The 19,450-nt window shown below is 38.1% G+C and overlaps 1 protein-coding gene across 1 annotated transcript in view; it reads right to left on the minus strand.

The window, feature by feature from the left end:
- Positions 1–19,450, minus strand: part of LOC103565843 (major allergen Equ c 1) — a 195,798-nt gene that overhangs the window by 43,004 nt on the left and 133,344 nt on the right. The gene's annotated exons all lie outside the window — the stretch shown is intronic.

The following is a 19,450-nucleotide window of genomic DNA, read 5'->3' on the forward strand; positions in this document are numbered from 1 at the left end:
ACTTTGGCAGCCCAGGGTTCACTGGTTCAAATCCTGGGTGCAGATCTATGCACCACTTGTCAAGCCATGCTATGGTAGGAGTCCCACATATAAAGTAGAGGAAGATGGGCATGGATGTTAGCTCAGGGCCAGTCTTCCTCAGCAAAAAGAGGAAGATTGGCAGTGGATGTTAGCTTAGGGCTAATCTTTCTCAAAAAAAGAAAAAAAAAACCCATGATATCTCCAACAGCTTCTACATATAAGAAATAAGAACCTTATAACCCCTTTAAAATACATGTTTCTGATTAATTCATTCTATATAATGTAAGGACAGGATGCAGACCACCAAATGATGTTCAATCAAATTCAATTCAATTCTATCTGGAGCTGAGATGACATGGCACCCACCCCTTCATGTCCCCAGTGGGATAGCCAGTGGGACAGAATAGTGACAAATAGAAATGACAAGCAATAAGATATATTGGAGTATATGAGGGAGCCATTTGGTATAAACCTAACTTGGCCTTTGTTTTTCCAAAAGGGCCTGACGTGGCCTTTGAGCATGGATTGTATATCTGCTTAAGCATTTGCTATGTTCCAAAGACAAGAACAAATGCCCTTAAGATAAAGGTGCAACTTCCCCTGACACTGGCATTTCCTTAAGGATGAGCATTTTTCCTCAGGCTAGGCACTGATTGCTGTGCTCACCTGTGACCACCCAGCTCAAGACAACAGAACTGCCACCCTGCTATGTCCACCAAGACAGCAGACCTACTACGTGCTGTGTCCATCAATCGCTGTGCTAACAGCAGTCTCGTGACTATTGTAAAAGGAACATTTCAATCATACGTGAAACATCCTCTTTAAGGGTATTCAACCACTCTGTACACCCCACTTCTTTGGTGCCCTTCTTTCCTCTGGGAAGGAAGGCCCTGGGCCATGGTCCTCACATTTTGGCTCAGAATAAACTCACCCAAATTTTCATTTATACATTGGTTATGGATTATTTTCACTGACAATAGTGTGGGGCTAAGAGGTTGGTCCAAATCCCAACCCTCCACTTACTAGCCACGTGGCCTTAGCTGGGTCAGTGAACCTCTCTCTGCTCTACTTGCCTCCTCTATAGAGTGGTGATAACACCAATCTTATACATTTGCTGTATTGATTAAATAAGAAATTACATGTCAAAGTGCTTAGCAGAATGCCCGTGTGGTGGAAATATCCAATAAAGGAGACTTAAAAAAAAAAAATCAATTCTGATCATCACAAAGATACAAAGATCCCAAGCTATGCATAACAATACTCATGTAAATACCATATGGAGTTGAAAACTGACAGAAGCATGAACATGAATTCCTTATGTAGAAGTACTTTTGTCCTGTGTTGAGTATGCCAACACTGTCCACAGCCACTTCGCTTCCCTCTTTCAGTCTCGTGATATTCAGTGTCTCTCAGGCCTCTGAATGCTTTACATCAAACAATATTTTTTCAAGTCTACCACAGACTTTTGAAGTCTTTATAAACACACTGGCTTCATCCTCTCACCATTCTATACACATCAAGAAAGAGTAGGGGAAGAGTTATATGTATTTTTTTTATACTCTTGTTAAGTAACAAACCACACTGCTTTTTCAGTTACAATTTCTCCTTTTACATTTTGTGTTTTAAGATGCGGAGAAAATGGTGTCATTTAGTATGGAAAAGGCAGGTATAAATATCCATATTCACTTCTGACAGATAAGTTGGGTTTGAATGCCATTTCTACATCACTTGCAAAATGATTACACATGGTTGTCACTTTGTTGTTGCGATCAATCGATTTACTTACTCATTTAAAAACTTTGTACTCCATGGGGAATGAGTCAATCAGGTGTAACTGAGATTTTTCTAACATACTTAAAAAATCTTTTAGGTCTGAACCAAGATGTTCAATGCAATGTTGTCTTTTAGGAGACATGATTTTCCAGTTGTTTCTCAGTATGAATTTTCTGGTGTTTAATAGCTCTGGAGCTATCATTGAAGGCTTCCCATGTTTAGTCCATTCATAAAGTTTCTAGCCTAGATAAATTCTATTTATACAAGTTTAATGAAATTTTGATGACTGAATTAAAGTTTTCTCATTCCATGAAAAGGGTTTCTGTTCAACATAAATTTTCTGATGTACAATGAGATTAGATTTCTGGCTGAAAGCTTTCCTACAATCACTGCATTCACAGGGTTGTTCTCCAGTATGTATTCTATGATGTATGGTGAGGTGTGACTTCCTGCTAAAGGCTTTTTCACACTCAATGCATTCAAAAGGTTTCATCCCAGTACGGATTCTCTGATGCACGATAAGTTGTGATTCCTGGATAAAAGCTTTTCTACATTCACTGCTTTCATAGGGTTTCTCCCCAGTATGAATTCTCTGATGTACAATGAGTTCTGACTTCCTACTGAAGGCTTCCCACACTGAATACATTTATATGAATTCTCACTGGTTAGCATTTTTGGTTGAGCAAAGAGGTGTGACTATGTATGAAGCCTCTGATGTGTTTATTAGATGTTCTGTTCACATGAACTACTTTTCCTAGTGCATTACATCCATGGTCTATCTCCTCAGTTAGTGACTTATTGTTAATGAATGCAACATGGTTCAAAAGCTTGTCTTGGTTTTCCTGGTGATTTATCTCATCTTCAAGTTTCCAGTCTTTAAAATCTGAGTTTACTATCATGTTATGGAGTATTGCTTCTTCAGAAATGCTCTTCTGTGGAGTTAATTCTTTCATTGTGGGTCTAATTTCAAAGTCTGAAAGAAAGTGTAAATGATGTTACTTTGCTCTTGAGTTTTGAGGAATACAAACACAAAAACAAATAAGCTTCTTCATTCTAATGGAAATAGATAGAAATCTGATCATGAATATGGTCAGCTTTGAAATTTAAGAATATGGTTTTAAAACTCAGACACAGAAGAAACAGACATAAAAAGTAGTGAGCAAGGGAACAATGGAAAAAGAGGAGCTGATGAACTCAGTGTCACGGTCCCACACGGCCCCGCACATTTCTGCCCCATCCTGACTCCACTACAAGGCTCTGGGAAAACCAAAGGCAGACCAAAAAATAACTTCAGCAAAGACAGAGGAAGGGTGTTAGCAAAAGGTACTGAGGGTGAGTTGAACTGACCAGCAGAAAGATTAAATCCACACTAAATATAAAAATATTTTGTAAGTAACCAGGCAGATTAGAGCACAACTGCAGGGAAAGGATTTCAAAGTACAGTCATGCATCAGTTAACTATGAGGATATGTTCTGAGAAATACATTGATAGGAAATTTTGTCCTTGTGTGAACATCAAGAGTGTACTTACACAAAACTAGATGGCATAGCTTATTATACACCCAGGCTATACGGTACTAATCTTACAGGACCACTCTTGTATATGTGGTCTGTTGTTGACCAAAATATTGTTATGAGGTACACGACTGTACATGCATCTTAAAGGGGCAGATGACATAAAAAGGCACAGGAAAACACAGCTTCTGTTTAAAGGGGGCAATCCTGAGTTAGAAGAATAGGCAGTTTCAGAGGGAGAAAAAAAGCAAGAAAGAAGGAAGAGGTACCCTCTGGTAATTGGGTGGTGGTGACTGGGAAAAATGGGGGAAATTTAGGGTCCTGGAAGACAAAAGAGAACCACAGAACAAGAAAACTCAGAACTCCTCCAATCTCAAAAAGAAAGGAAGGAAAGAAGGACCTTGCTAAAGTCTCTGAACTTTGTTATATTAACTGAATAGCACTCCATAAAATGAGAAATCTTATAGAAACACTGTGACATGATAAAAATAAACAGAAGAAAAAGTAAAGTCCACAAAGAACTATTACAGAAAATCAGGAAATGAATTTGTACAGAAGTAAACAGAAAAATTGTCCCCTTCACAAAACAAAAACAAAAACAAACTTGCCATGAAGCAGAAGAAAATTTTGTTTGATCTCCGAATAGAATTAAATATACTCAAATGAACATTTGAGGGCGTGGTAAACTACCGTGAATCATAACTTCAAAAAATAAAAAACTGAAATATACAACAAGATGAAAAGATGAAAAAATGGTGATTGAAGTCAGGGAACAAAAAGGAAGATTAACTTACAAGGTATGGTAGGTTGGGGGAAGAAGGGGAATGAAAATTTAACAAGTGGCACTGAAGAAAGGCAGGAAAACAACCAGGATAACAAAAATGACATAAAGAATTAAGTAAAGGGGCCAGCCTGCTGGCTTAGTGGTTAAGTTCATGCGCTCTGCTTCAGTGGCCTGGGGTTCATGGGTTCGGATCCTGGGCACAGACCTATGCACCACTGATCACACCGTGTTGTGGTGGCATCCCACACACAAAATGGAGGAAGACTGCCACAGATGTTAGCTCAGCAACAGTCTTCCTCAAGCAAAAAGAGGAAGATTGGCAACAGATATTAGCTCAGGACCCATCTTCCTCACCAAAAAAACAGAAAAAAGAATCAAGTAAGAATGGTCATAGAGAAAGTAGTAAAAATGGAAGACAGGCAAAATACACGAGGAGAAGAGTACGAGCCTACTTTGGGAGAATGGGGTGCTGAAGATGTTAGCCAAAGGGAGGCTAACTGATTAAGAAATGTCCTAAATATGTGGGCTAGATAAGATGCAGAGTATAGGTAAGAGGGTTACCTCTTTCTCTAAAAGTCAAGCAAAGAAGGATTATGTGGGTACCTGATATGTAGCAATGGCATCTAGGTATGCCACAATCCCACATCAACTGTCTTCAGCCATTTCTAAACATCTATGACCTAAAGAATGATTTCCTAAAGAATATTTCAAAGATAAACATCTCACTAATCACTAGGAATCTTACTTCCCTGCCTCCCATATGTCAAGTTCTCACTTACCTGGACAGGCCCAACTTGAGATTTCTCCCACCTCCATCCATGGTTCTCCTTGCTTCAACAAGATTACATCTCTGCCTCCCATATGTCAAGTTCTCACTTACCTGGATAGGCCCAACTTGAGATTTCTCCCACCTCCATCCATGGTTCTCCTTGCTTCAACAAGATTACATCTGACTTCAGAGATTGATACCCTGTTTATGGAAAATGATATAGGACTTAAGTGTTAGTGAACAACCAACCATCCTAGAACTCATCCATATGCACCAGAATGGCTGCAATGAAGAAGACTGCCATTACCAAAGGTTGATAGAACTCTCATTCATTGCTAGTCTGATATAAATTGGTATTATGCCTTTAGAAAACAGGTGGTATCTACTAAAGCTAAATATACATATGTCCCATGACCCATAAATTCTGCTCCTCTGTATATACCCAATAGAAATGAAATGACTATTTCTATCACAAGATTTGTATAAGAATATTCATAACAGCTTTATTTATATAGCCCAAATCTGAAACAACCCAAATGTCCATCAACGGTAGAATGGAAAAATTCATGAATTACTGTAAATTCATTAAACAGAATATGATACAACAATAAGGAGGAACTACCGTCACATGCAACAATATGGATGAATTTCACAGATATTAAAGGAAGATGCCAGACAACAAAATCTTTCATACTGTGTGGTTACACTTACATGAAGTTCAAGAACAGACCAAATTAATTTATGGAGATAGAAGCTACAAATTGTTCTCTCTGAGGAGGTAAATGGTAAGGGGCTCAAGGGAGCCTGCTGGTGTGCTGGAAATGTTCGACATGTTGACCTGGGCAGTGGTTAAGTAGGAGTATACACATGAAAAAGTGCCTCAAGCTCTACATTTAAGATTTGAACACATTATTATATACATTATATCTCAATTAATTTATAAAAACTAAGAACTTGGGCCCAGGCCATTGCCATTAGCCTCCAAAGAATATGCAGTACTCATTTTCTTTTGATCCAAATCCAAGTTTACTGGACAAGTAGAAGCACTGTATTTGGTACTCAAAATTAATATTCTTTTGACCATTATAGCTTGAAATGCTCATTAAGCATTCAGAGACCCAACAGCTTTTAGTAAATAAGAAAGGAAAAGCAGTCGATTGGGTACTATTGTGGGTTCAACAAAGGTCCATAAATTCCTTGACACTCTTCCCTTCAAGAGCTAGAGCTTAACTCTCCTCCCCTTGAGTCTGGGCTGGACTTAGTAACTCACTTCTAGTAAACACAATAAGGTAGAAGTGATGGTGTGTGATTTGGGAGACTTGGTCATAAAGGGCATTGTGATTTCCTCCTTGCTCTCTCAGAACACTCTCTCTGGGGGAAATTTGTTGCCACGTCATGAGAACAGGCTCACATGGCAAGGAACTGAGATCTCCTGCCAATGGACAGCAAGGAACAGAAGGCTCCCATCAACAGCCAGATGAGCGAGTTATCTTAGAAACGGATCCTACAGTCCCAGTCAAGCTTTCAGATGACTTCGGCCCCTGCCAACATCTGACTACAACCACATGGGAAACCACAAGCCAGAACTACCCAGCTAAGCCATTCCAAATTCCTGACCTATAGACATAGTTAGTAAAAAATATTTACTTTAAGCCTCTAAATTTTGGAATAATTGTTATGCAGCAATAGGTGACTAATATCAGTACCCTCTAAGGGAAAATGCCCTTTCCCACCGAAACAAGGTTGCTATAGTTCTCCAGCATCACATCTCTATACAGGTGTCTCTAAGCAGAGTCCAGCTGCTGCCACTCCTCCTGAGTGAAGTCCACAGTCACATCTTTGAATGACACCAATCCCTATAACAGGATATTCTTCAATCCAAAGTGAAAAACACTGAGTGATGTGTAAAAGATGTATGAGAAACTTCTGCTGTTTTCATCACAAATTACAGAAGATGTTTACCATGAGGCCAATTTTGAGTTCTCCTATGTGGGAGAAACCAAACTCCTCTTAGAAAAACTTTCTCATGAAGAATCATTCATTTGGGCCAGCCCAGTGGTGCAGCGGTTAAGTTCGCACGTTCCGCTTCTCGGTGGCCCGGGGTTCGCCAGTTCAGATCCCGGGTGCAGACACAGCACCGCTTGGCATGCCATGCTGTGGTAGACGTCCCACATATAAAGTAGAGGAAGATGCGCACGGATGTTAGCTCAGGGCCAGGCTTCCTCAGCAAAAAGAGGATGACTGGCAGTAGTTAGCTCAGGGCTAATCTTCCTCAAAAAAAAAAAAATCATTCATTCTCTCTTTTCATCAATCATTTATTAAGCACACATGTGATAAGTACTATTTGATGCTTGCAATACAAATGTGAGTAAACACAGGAAGTTTACAGACTGGTGGGTAGAGAAACAAGTAAATATATAAATGCTATGAGGTGTTAAACGGATTATGACAGAAATAGAGAAGAATGATTCTATTTTGGGATGTTGAAAGATGTAAAGTTATGCAAAATGAACAGTGAAAAACGTAAAAATAAAAATTAAAAAATGTAAAGATAAAATAAAAAGTTTTTGAAATATAAAAAAATGAATAGTGTCTTCTCTGGTAAGATGTGGAGGAGGGAAAAAGATCATTCCAGACGGAGGGAGGAGCAAGAAAAAAGGCATGGAGACATGGAAAAGAACATGGTAAATTCAAGGAACTATGAGTACTTCAGTTTAATGCTCTCAAACATCATTTATTTACATACTGCCTTCTCAATTTTGACCATATCTTGCAAATTCAAGGAACTTTCAGTACTTCAGTATTAATGTTCTCAAACATCATTTATTTAGATCCTGCCTTCACAATTTTTACCATATCAGCATGTCACCTGCACTGTTATTGACAACACAATTGTCCCTTAGTCTCTGTGGGGGATTGGTTCCAGGACACCTCTCGGATACCAAAATCTGCAGATGCTCAAGTCCCTTATATAAAATGGCATAGTATTTTTATGTAACCTACCCACGTCCTCCCGTATACTTTAAATCACCTCTAAGTTACTTAAAATACCTAATACAATGTAAATGCTATGTAAATAGTTGTTATATTCAATTGTTTAGGAAATAATGACGAGAAAAAAAGTCTGTACATGTTCAGTACAGATGCAACCATCATAGACCCTTTGATCTGTGGTTGGTTGAATCCGCAAATGCAGAACCCATGGATACAGAGGGCCAACTGTAGTTTTAACTCAACTTTTTTAACTTAAATGTATTTTAAAAGGAAAAAACCAGTATCAGTTGTCAGAAAATGAAGATAACAAAAATCTGCAAAGCAAATATATACTGGTGAAATGCCATGTATGGGACTTTCTTTAAAATGTGCAACTCTAGAGAACAAATAAAGGAAAAGAGAGAGGGGAAAGGTGTCAGATTGGTAAAATACTGACAATTGTTGGAAATATATGAGGAAGTACAAGGGGTTTATTATCCCGTTCTCTACATTTTTATTTATGTTTGAATTTTTCCTTTAAAAATTAAATACAACAAAAATAATTGTTTTTAAAGTTTAAATTAAAGTAAAAAACAAACAAATGTAAGCAACCACTGTAATCATTTTTTTTCAATGCATACCTAGGTATAATGAAGAAAAAGAATAACTTATGATCAGTTAGTAATAGAGTGCTATTGAGTTCAGTGTTGCTTACTTCTCAAACTATGATCAGGTTCTACCTCAATAAGAGAATTCTATTTTTAAGTTTGATGTTAATCAAATCCAACCAAGATATATTTGAAAGACAATGTACGAGAGGACAGGAATCAACTGATAACCACAGGCCCATTCAGAGCCAGTCTGAATAGACCCCATCTCTTATCAACAAAGTGATAAGAAGCGCTTATCAGAAGCGAGGGGTCCCTCATTCAGAAAGATCCAGTGTTAAAATTCCTTCCCCAACTCACGTAAAAATGTTTAGAACCCCATCATAAATGTTTAGAAATTCATCGTAAATGTTTAGAACCCTGTAATAAGTGTGTAAAACCTTACCATAAATGCCTGAAGCCCACCGATCAAAGCCTGTTCTACCAGCATTTCTGCATGCCTGTGTGTTCTCCCTAACCTCTTAAATTTTGTCCCAGATCCTGAATCAGGGAGATAGATCTGAGGACACACACCCCGTCTCCCTGCAGATTGATCTAACAGAATAAAAGCTGATTTCTCCACACAACAGCTGACACTATAATTAACAGGCTTGTTTATGCACATCAGGCAGAGAACCCCAATTTTGTGCCATAACAAACTAAGAGTCCTTAGTTTTTTGTCTAAGCAACTGGCATCCCATTAGAGTCCAGAAGACAAGGGAGTACAGTTTTGGCAGAGGTGAGAAGTGGAATCAAAAATTCTACTTGTCCAACCAAAAAAGACAAATGATTCAACTAAAAAATGGGCAATGGACTTGAATAGACATTTCTACAAAGAAGATATGCAAATGAACAATTGGCACGTAAAAGGTGCTCAACTTCATTAGTCATTAGCGAAATGGAAAATCAAAACCACAATGAGATATTTCTTTACACCTACTAGGAGGGTTATAATCAAGAAAATGGAGGGGCCAGCTCCGTGGCTGAGTGGTTAAGTTCACGCGCTCCGCTGCGGTGGCCCTGGGTTCGGATCCTGGGCACAGACATGGCACCATTCGTCAGGCCACGTTGAGGCGGCATCCCACATCCCACAACTAGAAGGACCTGCAACTAAGATATACAACTATGTACCGGGGGTTGGGAAATAAAGCAGGAAAAAAAAAAGAAAGAAAGATTGGCAACAGTTGTTAGCCCAGGTGCCAATAAAAAAAAAAAAAGAAAATAGAAAATACACGTGTTAGTGAGGATGTGGAGAAACTGGAACCCTCATAAATTGCTGGTGGGAATGTAAAACGGTGCAGTTGCTGTGCACAACATTTTGGTAGTTCCTCCAAAAGTTCAACATAGAATTACCACATGACCCAGCAATGCTACTCATAGATATGTACTCAAAAGATCTGAAAGCAGGTACTCACACAGATACTTATATGCTAATGTTCAGAGCAGCTTTATTCACAATAAAGCCAAAAGGTAAGAAACAACCCAATCCATCAGCAGATGGACAGATAAATAAATGTGGTATATCCATACAATGGAATATTATTCAGCCATAAAAACGAATTAAGTTCTGACACATGGTATAGCATAGATAAACTCTGAAAGCATGCTAAGTGAAATAAGTTAGACACAAAAGGACAAATGTTGTATGATTCTACTTATATGAAATATCTAAAACAGGCAAATTCATAGAGTCAGAAAGTAGTTTTGAGTTTACCAGGGGCTATGGAAGTGGGGGAGGAATGGGGAGTTACACTCCATGGGTACACAGTTTCTGTTTAGGGTGATGAAAAAGTTTTGGAGATAGTGGTGATGGATGCACAAATTGTGAATATAATTAATACCACTGAATTCTACACTTAAAAATGGGTAAAATGGCAAATTTTATGTTATATATATTTTACCACAAAAATTCTATTTGTCCAAGTTAAGCTGGAGATATCTATTATCATAGATATCCAAGCAGCAATAACCAAGAGGCAATTGGACTTTAGTGGGATGACAGTTGCTCAGAACAAAAACCAAGAAGCATGGAATTCAAGCTGAGAAGAGAGAAGTAAGAAGAGGGAGGGGTGTAATAGACAGTGAAAAAATGGAGGGTCAATGGATCAGAGGTCTGGATGGAACTGAAGAATTGCTGGAATAAAGGTACCAGACTAAATGAGCAAGAAACATAGAAATAATGGCCAGAGAGTGAAATGCTTGGAGGTGGTAAATTACTGGTAATTATAAATCTAGAATGTGACTATAAGAGTTGGTGGTTGAGATAGGGTAGAGGAAAATGATCTTTGGATCTTCTGCTCTGCTAATGAAGTGCTTTTGGAAAGCACCTAAGGATGGGGCTGGTTGCCAGGAGATCTAACCATGAATAGAGGTTTGGAACTTTAGTCCCACTCCTTGATTTCCAGGGAGAGTGGGACTGGAGGTTGAATCAATCACCAAGGGCCAATGATTTAATCAATCATACCTACGTAACAAAGCCTCCAAAAAGATCCAAGAAGAGAGTGTTCAGAGAGCTTCTGGGCTGGTGAACCCCTACATTAAACCCAGCATATATGGGTTAAAACCAAAAGCACCCATCCACCTTCCCTGCCTATTCCTCAGCTTCCTGGCACCAGAATCCAACATCTGCCATGGAGCCAGACAACCAAGGATATCCACCCGCAGATTCCCTTATCTTGCCATCCCCCTTCCTGCAAGCAGCCTCACAAGGCCAAACACAGGCCAGTGGGAAAGCACCAACTAGCAAGGCCACAGGCTCCCCGTCCCTACAAGAAGCCGCAATCCTCACAACCTTTAAAACACTTGCCTCCCATCCTTTGGGGAGACGAGAGGAATTTGAGGGCTCACTCTTGTCTCCTGGCTGATGTCACTGGAAATAAAACTCTTTCCTTGCCGTAAGCCTGGCATTCCAGTTTTATTTGGCCCCTCTTGTGTGGCAGGTAAAGAATCTGTGTTTGTGTCCAGTAACAAAAGGAGGGGGTCATGGGAACCTGTGATTTACAGGCAGTCAGAAGCACAGGTAACAACTTGGACTTGCGATTGGATCAGAAGTGGAGGGTAGTATTGTCGGACTGAGCCCTTAACCTGTAGGATCTGAGCCTATCTCCAGGTAGGCAGTTTGAAAGTTGAATTGACTTGTAGGACACCCACCTGGTGTTGGAGGACTGTTTGGTGGTATGTGGAAAAAAACCCCACACATTGGAACTGGGTGCAGAATTATAGGTACATAACCTGGTAGTCCCCAAACTTTTAAAATTGGAGACTGATACCGCGACATAATAAGAAATACATATTTTGATCTTTGTCCCTGGCTCACAGTCAGAGCTCCTAAAACCTTTGTAAGTTCCTATGCAATAAAGGTGGTAGGAGTATCTTTTGTTCTAATATTTGGTCTTTGACTGGTTCCTGATACAGTGCTCCTAAATTCCTTGGAATTTCCTGGGTGATAGGAGTGTCTTTTGTTTTAATGAGGTGACTCTTGGTGAGATATTTTTCAGTTAAAGAAAGAAACACGCACATCAATAATATATAGGTTTTTTAAAAAATCAATTACATGTATGTACTTCAATACTGAGATATTATGATAATGAAAAAGACACATAGTAGCAGTTCTCAACTTTTCTCCTCATACCCCAGTGGATCATCTTGCACATCTCCTAAGGAATGCACGCTCCCCACTGTGACAACTATTATACTGAAGCTATATATTACATAGTGGGTATAATCAATGGAACATTATAGGTAAAAATGAAACAATATATACTTTCAAATAACAACATATAAAACCGTATGACAATCACAACCACCAAGATGCAGACTAGCAGTGTTTAGTTGACTGATAAACCAACAGAAATGAGCAAATTCACTTGATCTCCACTATCCACCAAGCATGCTCACTTGATACATACTTCAAGGCTCTCAAGCTACTGCATTTTAAAGAAAAAAATATGATTATTTATTAGTTAAAAACTGCAAATTAAAATTGATAGTATTATTACCTTTAATAGCATGACTCTCCTGGACTAATTTTTTTTTTTTTTTAAAGATTTTATTTTTTCCTTTTTCTCCCCAAAGCCCCCCCGGTACATAGTTGTGTATTCTTCGTTGTTCTTCGTTGTGGGTTCTTCTAGTTGTGGCATGTGGGACGCTGCCTCAGCGTGGTCTGATGAGCAGTGCCATGTCCGCGCCCAGGATTCGAACTAACGAAACACTGGGCCACCTGCAGCGGAGCGCGCGAGCTTAACTACTCGGCCACGGGGCCAGCCCCGTCTCCTGGACTAATTTTACAAACTCCAAGGGTTGAGAAATGCTGCTCCAAAAATTGTAGATGTTATTCACGGATTGAGGCAGACTGTTTGACAGCTGCGTACTTGGACCTCATGATTTTCCTGCCTAGAAACTGATTTCTGCCTTATAATTATGCCCTATACTTACATTGAAAAATGGCTTAAGAAACAGCTGTGGAGAAAGCTGTTATGGAATTTATCATGGGTTGGTAAATGTTAAAGACACTGCCTACCTACTACATCATATGCACGCAGATCCATCAGGAGAATAACTTCAAATCTAAATGCCAAAAAATCTTTACTGCCCTCAAGAAAGCATCACATTTAATGTATAAGGTAAATCATATAATTGCAGATGACATGCTCAACCTTAATTAACTGAAAAATCCTATAACTTGTATGACTATGTTGCAAGTTTCCTTGGAAGAGACCTTCTGTTTTATTTTCCCTGATCTCTAGTTACATTTTTTCTTTTTTTTGTGAGGAAGATAGGCCCCGAACTAACATCTGTTGTCAATTTTCCTCTTTTTGCTTGAGGAAGATTGGCCCTGAGCTAACATCTTTGCCAGTCTTCCTCTATTTTATGTGGGATGTCACCACAGTGTAGCTTGAAGAACAGTACTAGGTCCGCACCCAGGATGCAAACCTGTGAATCCCAGGCCGCTGAAGCAGAGCATACAAACTTACCCACTATGACCCTGAGCCCACTGTAGCAGCAGGAACTGTAGTTTATCCCACTAATCTCTCTCTTCTAATTTCTTCCCAGGCAGAAAGGAACTTAGAAATCCTGGAGGAAGTACTTCACAGATATATATGGAGAAGTATATCTGAGCAGAGCAAGGGACGGATTATGATAGACATCGAGTTACATATGAAGATTCTTCTTCAAGGAAGGACCTGTTGCTCAGCTGTGGGGAGGTCAATCAGAAAACAACTTCTAGCTGTCAGGTACTTAAAAGGTGGGTCTCAGCTACAGAGAGCTGCCTTACCTGAGGTCATGCCATTTGCAGGGCAGCCTGCATGTGGTGAATGAGCAAGGCGTAGGTATAAAGGCCAAATATAAGACACTTAGATGAGAAAAACACCCCAGAGGTCCTCACCAGGTTGGCAAAGGCTTTGTTGGGCCTGTAATGTATTTAAACTTCTTCCTTTGCTGAATCCTGCTTCTCCCTTCCTTTCATAGGTATTGATCTTTAATAAACATCTGATACCTCTAACTCTGTCTCCCTATCTGACTCTGGAGAACCCAACTCCAATTTTATTGTGGTCAGAAAACATACTCTATAGGATTTCAGTTGTTTTAAATGTATTAAGAATGGTTTTGTGACCCAGTATATTTTCCATCTTGGTGTACATACCATGTGCACTTGAAAAAATTCTACAGTTGTAGAATTAATGTTCTATAAATATCATTTAGGTCAAAGGCTTTTTTCTTTGCTAGGAAAGATTTGCTCTGAGCTAACATCTGTTGCCAATCTTCCTCTCCTTTTAAAATTTTTTTGTTTTCTCCCCAAAGCCCTAGTACATACTTGTATATTTTAGTTGTAAGTCCTTCTAGTTCTTCTATGTAAGCCGCTGCCATGGCATGGCTACTGACAGACGAGCAGTGTGGTTCTGTTCCCAGGACCTGAACTGAGGCAGCCGAAGTGGAGTGCACCAAACTTTAACCACTAGGCCATCAGGGCTGGCTCTAGGTCAAAATTTTTTGTAGTGTTCTTCAGGTTATCTATGTCTTTACCAATTTTTCTGTCTAGTTTTTCTATCAATTGCCTAGAAAAGGGATGTGAAAATCTCTAATTATGATGGTGAAGTTGTAGATCTCTCCCTTTAAGTCTTTCAATTTCTGCTTCATATACTTTAGGTGCATAGACATTGATGAATGTTATGTCTTCCTGATGAATTGATCCTTTTATCTCTTTAATTTGGCCCTCTTTATCTCTGTTAATGCACTTTATCAAGAAGTCTGTTTGTCTGCTATTAATATAGCCATTCCAACCTTTGTATGCTTACTATTTGTATGGTATGTCATTTTCAATTCATTTAATTTTACTTATCTGTGTCTTTATAAAGTCTGGATCTTATAGAGCATAAAATTGGGTCTTGTTTCTTTAATCCATCAAGAAAATCTCTGCCTTTGAATTGGAGTGTTTAGTCCATTAACTTTTAATGTAATTATTGCTATGGCTGGGTTTAGGTCCACCATATTATTATTCATATTTTTTATTCCCTTTGATTTTTGTTCCTCTGTACCTCCCTTCCTGCTTCCATTAGTAATTTTTAAATACTTTTTAGAGCTTCATTTAAATTTATCAGTTGTGTTTTTGGCTATACCTCTTTGCTTTACTCTTTAACGGTTTCTTTAGGGATTGCTCTATAAACTCTTGACTTTCAGTCTATTTGAAGTTGATATTGTACCATATCACATAGAATTTGGAAATTTAGGTCTGCCCCCATTTCTTTATGCTAGAGTTGCTATATGTATTGCATCTAAATCCCTTGCAATCCACATAAGATAATGCTATAAGTTTTGTTTTAAACAATCCTATTTTGAAGAAATTCACAGGTTAAAATAATCTTTTATATTTACCAATGTCTTTATCATTTCTGATGCTCTTTGATGCTTCCTAAAGAACTGAGTTTTCATCTAGTATCACTTCCCTTCAACTTGAAGAACTTTATAGTCTTCTGGGAACAAATTTCTTAATTCTTTTATCTGAAATATCATTACTTCACCTTCATTCTTAAAGGATATTTTTGTGGATATAGAATTCTAGCTTGAACGTTTTTTGTTTTGTTTTTCTTTTTTTATAAAGATTTTATTTTTTTCCTTTTTCTCCCCAAAGCCCCCGATGCATGGTTGTATATTCTTCATTGTGTGTTTTGTTTTTCTCTGCAGCACTTTAAGGATGTTGATCCACTGTCTTCTGGCCTCCATAGTTTTTGATGATAAGTCACCAGTGCTTAGAATTGTTTTTATCACATATAATGTGTCATTTCTCACCTGGCTTTCAAGATTTCCTTTTTATCTTTAGGTTTTAGCAGCTTGTCTAGGATATGCCTAATCATTGTTTTCTTCACATTTATCCTGCTTAGAGTTTGCTGAGATTCTCAAATCAGTACATTTATATCATTCACAAAATTTGGAGAAATTTCAGCCACAATATCTTTGAATATTCTGTGTGTCCCATTTTCTCCTTGCTCTTCTTTTGGAACTTTAACTACACATATGCAAGACATTTTATTATCATCCCACAGGTCACTGAATTTCTATTAATGTCTTTTTAATCATTTTTTCTTCTCACTTGTTTGGGTCATATCTACTAATCTATTTCAAGTTCAGTGACTCTGGGGCCAGCCCAGTGGTGCAGCGGTTAAGTTTGCACATTCCACTTTGGTGACCCAGGGTTCACCAGTTCAGATCCTGGGTGTGGACATGGCATCACTTGGCATGCCATGCTGTGGTAGGTGTCCCACATATAAAGTAGAGGAAGATGAGCATGGATGTTAGCTCAGGGCCAGTCTTCCTCAGCAAAAAGAGGAAGATTGGCAGCATTTAGCTCAGGGCTAATCTTCCTCAAAAAAAAAAAAGTTCAGTGACTTTTCCTCTGTCCTTTACATTTTGTTAGTAAACTTATCCAGTGAATTTTAAATTTCAGACATATCTTTAAGTTTTAGAATTTTCTTTTGGTTTTTCTTTGTAGTTTCTATTTCTTTGCTGGGTTTAAATCCTTACCTTCACTGTGAGCATATTTTTCTTTATTTCATTAAGCATAGTTATAATAGTTATATTAATATCTTCCTCTGCTTATTCCAATTTCTGGGTTGGTTGTCTGTTTTCTTGAAATGGGGTCATGTTTCCCCAATTCTTTGAACGTCAAGTAAGTTTTTCTTGTATCCTAGATATCATGAATGATAAGTTATGGAGATTCTGGATTCTGATATATTTCTCTGAAGAGTGTTAATGTTTTGTTTTATCAATTAATTAGTATGGTTGAATTTGAACTTCAAACTCTGTCTCTGAGGCAGCAGCACAAATGAAAGCTCAGATCTTTTGTCTTTAGTTGAAGGGTTAGGAGTCCATAACATACATGTGTGGTTCTGGGGTCAGCCAGAGACTTGAGCAGAGTTTACTCACAGAATTTGGGTTGCCCCCTCTTTGAGTCTCTCTCTTCTAGGATTCTTGCCTCCACTTCCCAGGAGTTGTGGTTCCCCTAAACTCAGTCCTATGGTTTTTCATGTCAAAAATACTGCATGTTTTCTATCAAATTATCCCCCTGCCACACCAACTTCAGTATTTCCTCAGGCTAAGAGCCATAAAAATGTGATCAAACCTCCTACCATTCCCTTCTTTCAAGTTTCAACTCCTTTCCATATCCGTTTTTGTTCACTCTCCAGTACCTTTAGGTCATCGTTGTATGTGTGTATGTGTGTTGTCCAGAGTTTATAATTGTTATCTGTGGGAGGGTCAGGTTTAGTAAGAATCTACTTGGCCATACCGAAAATGGAGACCCATTATAACAAAATAAAATTAATTCATGAAAATATAAAAATTACTTAGAAAAACATAAAACTTACTCGTACAATCCTGAAAGAACCGCTGTCACATAATGATGGCAATATTATGCATTTTCCAGCACATGTATTTGTGTGTATAAACATGATAAATATTTTTAAATTAAGATCTTAATGTATGTATCACTTTGTAACCTGATGTTTTTTACTTAATTATTATTTCAGATGTTATAGATTGTTTGGCTCGACACCCATTTTCTAATGCCCTTGTCCTTCCTTCCTTATTATGAAGGTTAAGAAGCCAAAGATCCCAAGTTTTTAAGGCTCTCTTAAAATAGTCATGTGACTCATTTCTAGTCAAGATGTTAGCTAAAGTCTGCTAGCAGCGAGATTTTGTGAAAAACTTTGCTTTTCTTCATTAGTTGATCACTTAATTGATGCCTAGAGATGCATCAGTCCTAACTGAGAATAATACGTGATCACCATTTGTGTCTTCTTAACTATAATTTGAAAACATGACTTTGAATGTCATAGTATTCCATTCTATGAGGGTATCATGCTTTATTTAATCAATTAACTAGCAATTTATCTTATATCCAACTTCTCTGTGTTCTATGACAAATATTGTAGTACACATTGATTATGCATCACAGACTAAATTACTGGAAGTATGATGGGAGACATTTTAAGGCTTTGATATAGACTGTCAGATATACATTTTAATACGTTGTACAACCTTGATGACCAAAAGCGATGTATGAGAGATCTTGATTTCTGCCTCTCTTGCAAACCTAGTACTTTTTAAATCTTGATTTAATTTTTAAAATTTCCTATTTTTCTTCTTCATTATCTCAGAGGAGTTCAGCATCTTTCTCTCTTTTCCCACACCCTTAGATTCTAAAAGATGTATGCCTGGAATGCTCTTCCCTCGTATATTATACATGACTTTCTCCCTCACTCTCTTCAAGTCTGCTTGTGTCACCATCTAAGTGAGCTTGAGCTTACTTCACCACCACCATGACCATATAAAACCGCGTTCCTCTACACTTCCATTCCCCTTCCCTGCTTTGTGTTTTGCTGTACCACTTATCACCATCAGTCATACTCTGTATTTTAATTACTTATTTGTTTATTGTCTGTCTGCCACTCTAGAATTAAACTGTATGGCAAGGTTTTTTTCCTTCTTGTTTTGTTGACTACTGTATCTCTAGGACTTAGAATAGTGCCCAGCATATAGGAGATGATGAATATTACTTGAATAAATAAATGTTTAAAAGCTGTTAACCATTTACTTTATGGTATATGTCCCTTTATCTTCCTTATATTAAAGAAATATCTCAGAAACATTTAAAACTATTTTAAAATTTTACTTAAACAATGATATAAATCAGTAACTCTCAAAGTGTGGTCCACAGAGCAGCAGCAGCAGCATTCTCTGAGAACATATTAAAAATTCAAATTCTCAGGCCCCACCACAGACTGACTGAAATCAGAAACTCTGTGGGTGGGGCCCATTTCTAAAGTCTGTGTTTTAACAAGCCCTCCAGGCAATTGTGATGCATGCTAACGTTTGGGTATCATTGATTTAGACTCACCTCTCTATGTCTGTTGTCTTTTATTGTTCACCTCTGATCACTTTTAGACATCATTTCTTCATTCATTGATGCTAACTTTAATTCATTGTTTACTGCACAGGATGGCTTTCAGCATTCATTTCTACTGTTCAGTAATAACTATATTCCTGACTGTCCATGTATGGTACTGTTATGGGTTCTCCAAGAGGTGTTGTAAATTTAACCTAGCCATAGCCTGCAATTGTTTTATCCTTCTAAAAAGTGCAGATTATCTATAGTTCCAGACAATGATGATTCATTCTGTGCACAGTGCAAGATTTCCACTTGGTAATAAATTACTAGTGGAAATGGCTTTCACATTGCATTTTCTTCCTCTGAATGTAAATAATTTATTTGGAAATGAGGTCATAATATCCATGAGTTGATCCTTCAACACATGCACACACACACACAAATTCCATTCTCAATATTTATACCTTTTAATTCTCTGAAATGAGGAGGTCAGGAAGGAAGGAACTTGAATGGGAAATATTTGCAAGGATGGCATTGAATTATGTATTTGTTGAAGGCCCATCATTATGCTAGACTAATATTTA

This window comes from Equus przewalskii, chromosome 26 (genome assembly GCF_037783145.1).
Source record: "Equus przewalskii isolate Varuska chromosome 26, EquPr2, whole genome shotgun sequence".
Classification (NCBI taxonomy): Eukaryota; Metazoa; Chordata; class Mammalia; order Perissodactyla; family Equidae; genus Equus; species Equus przewalskii.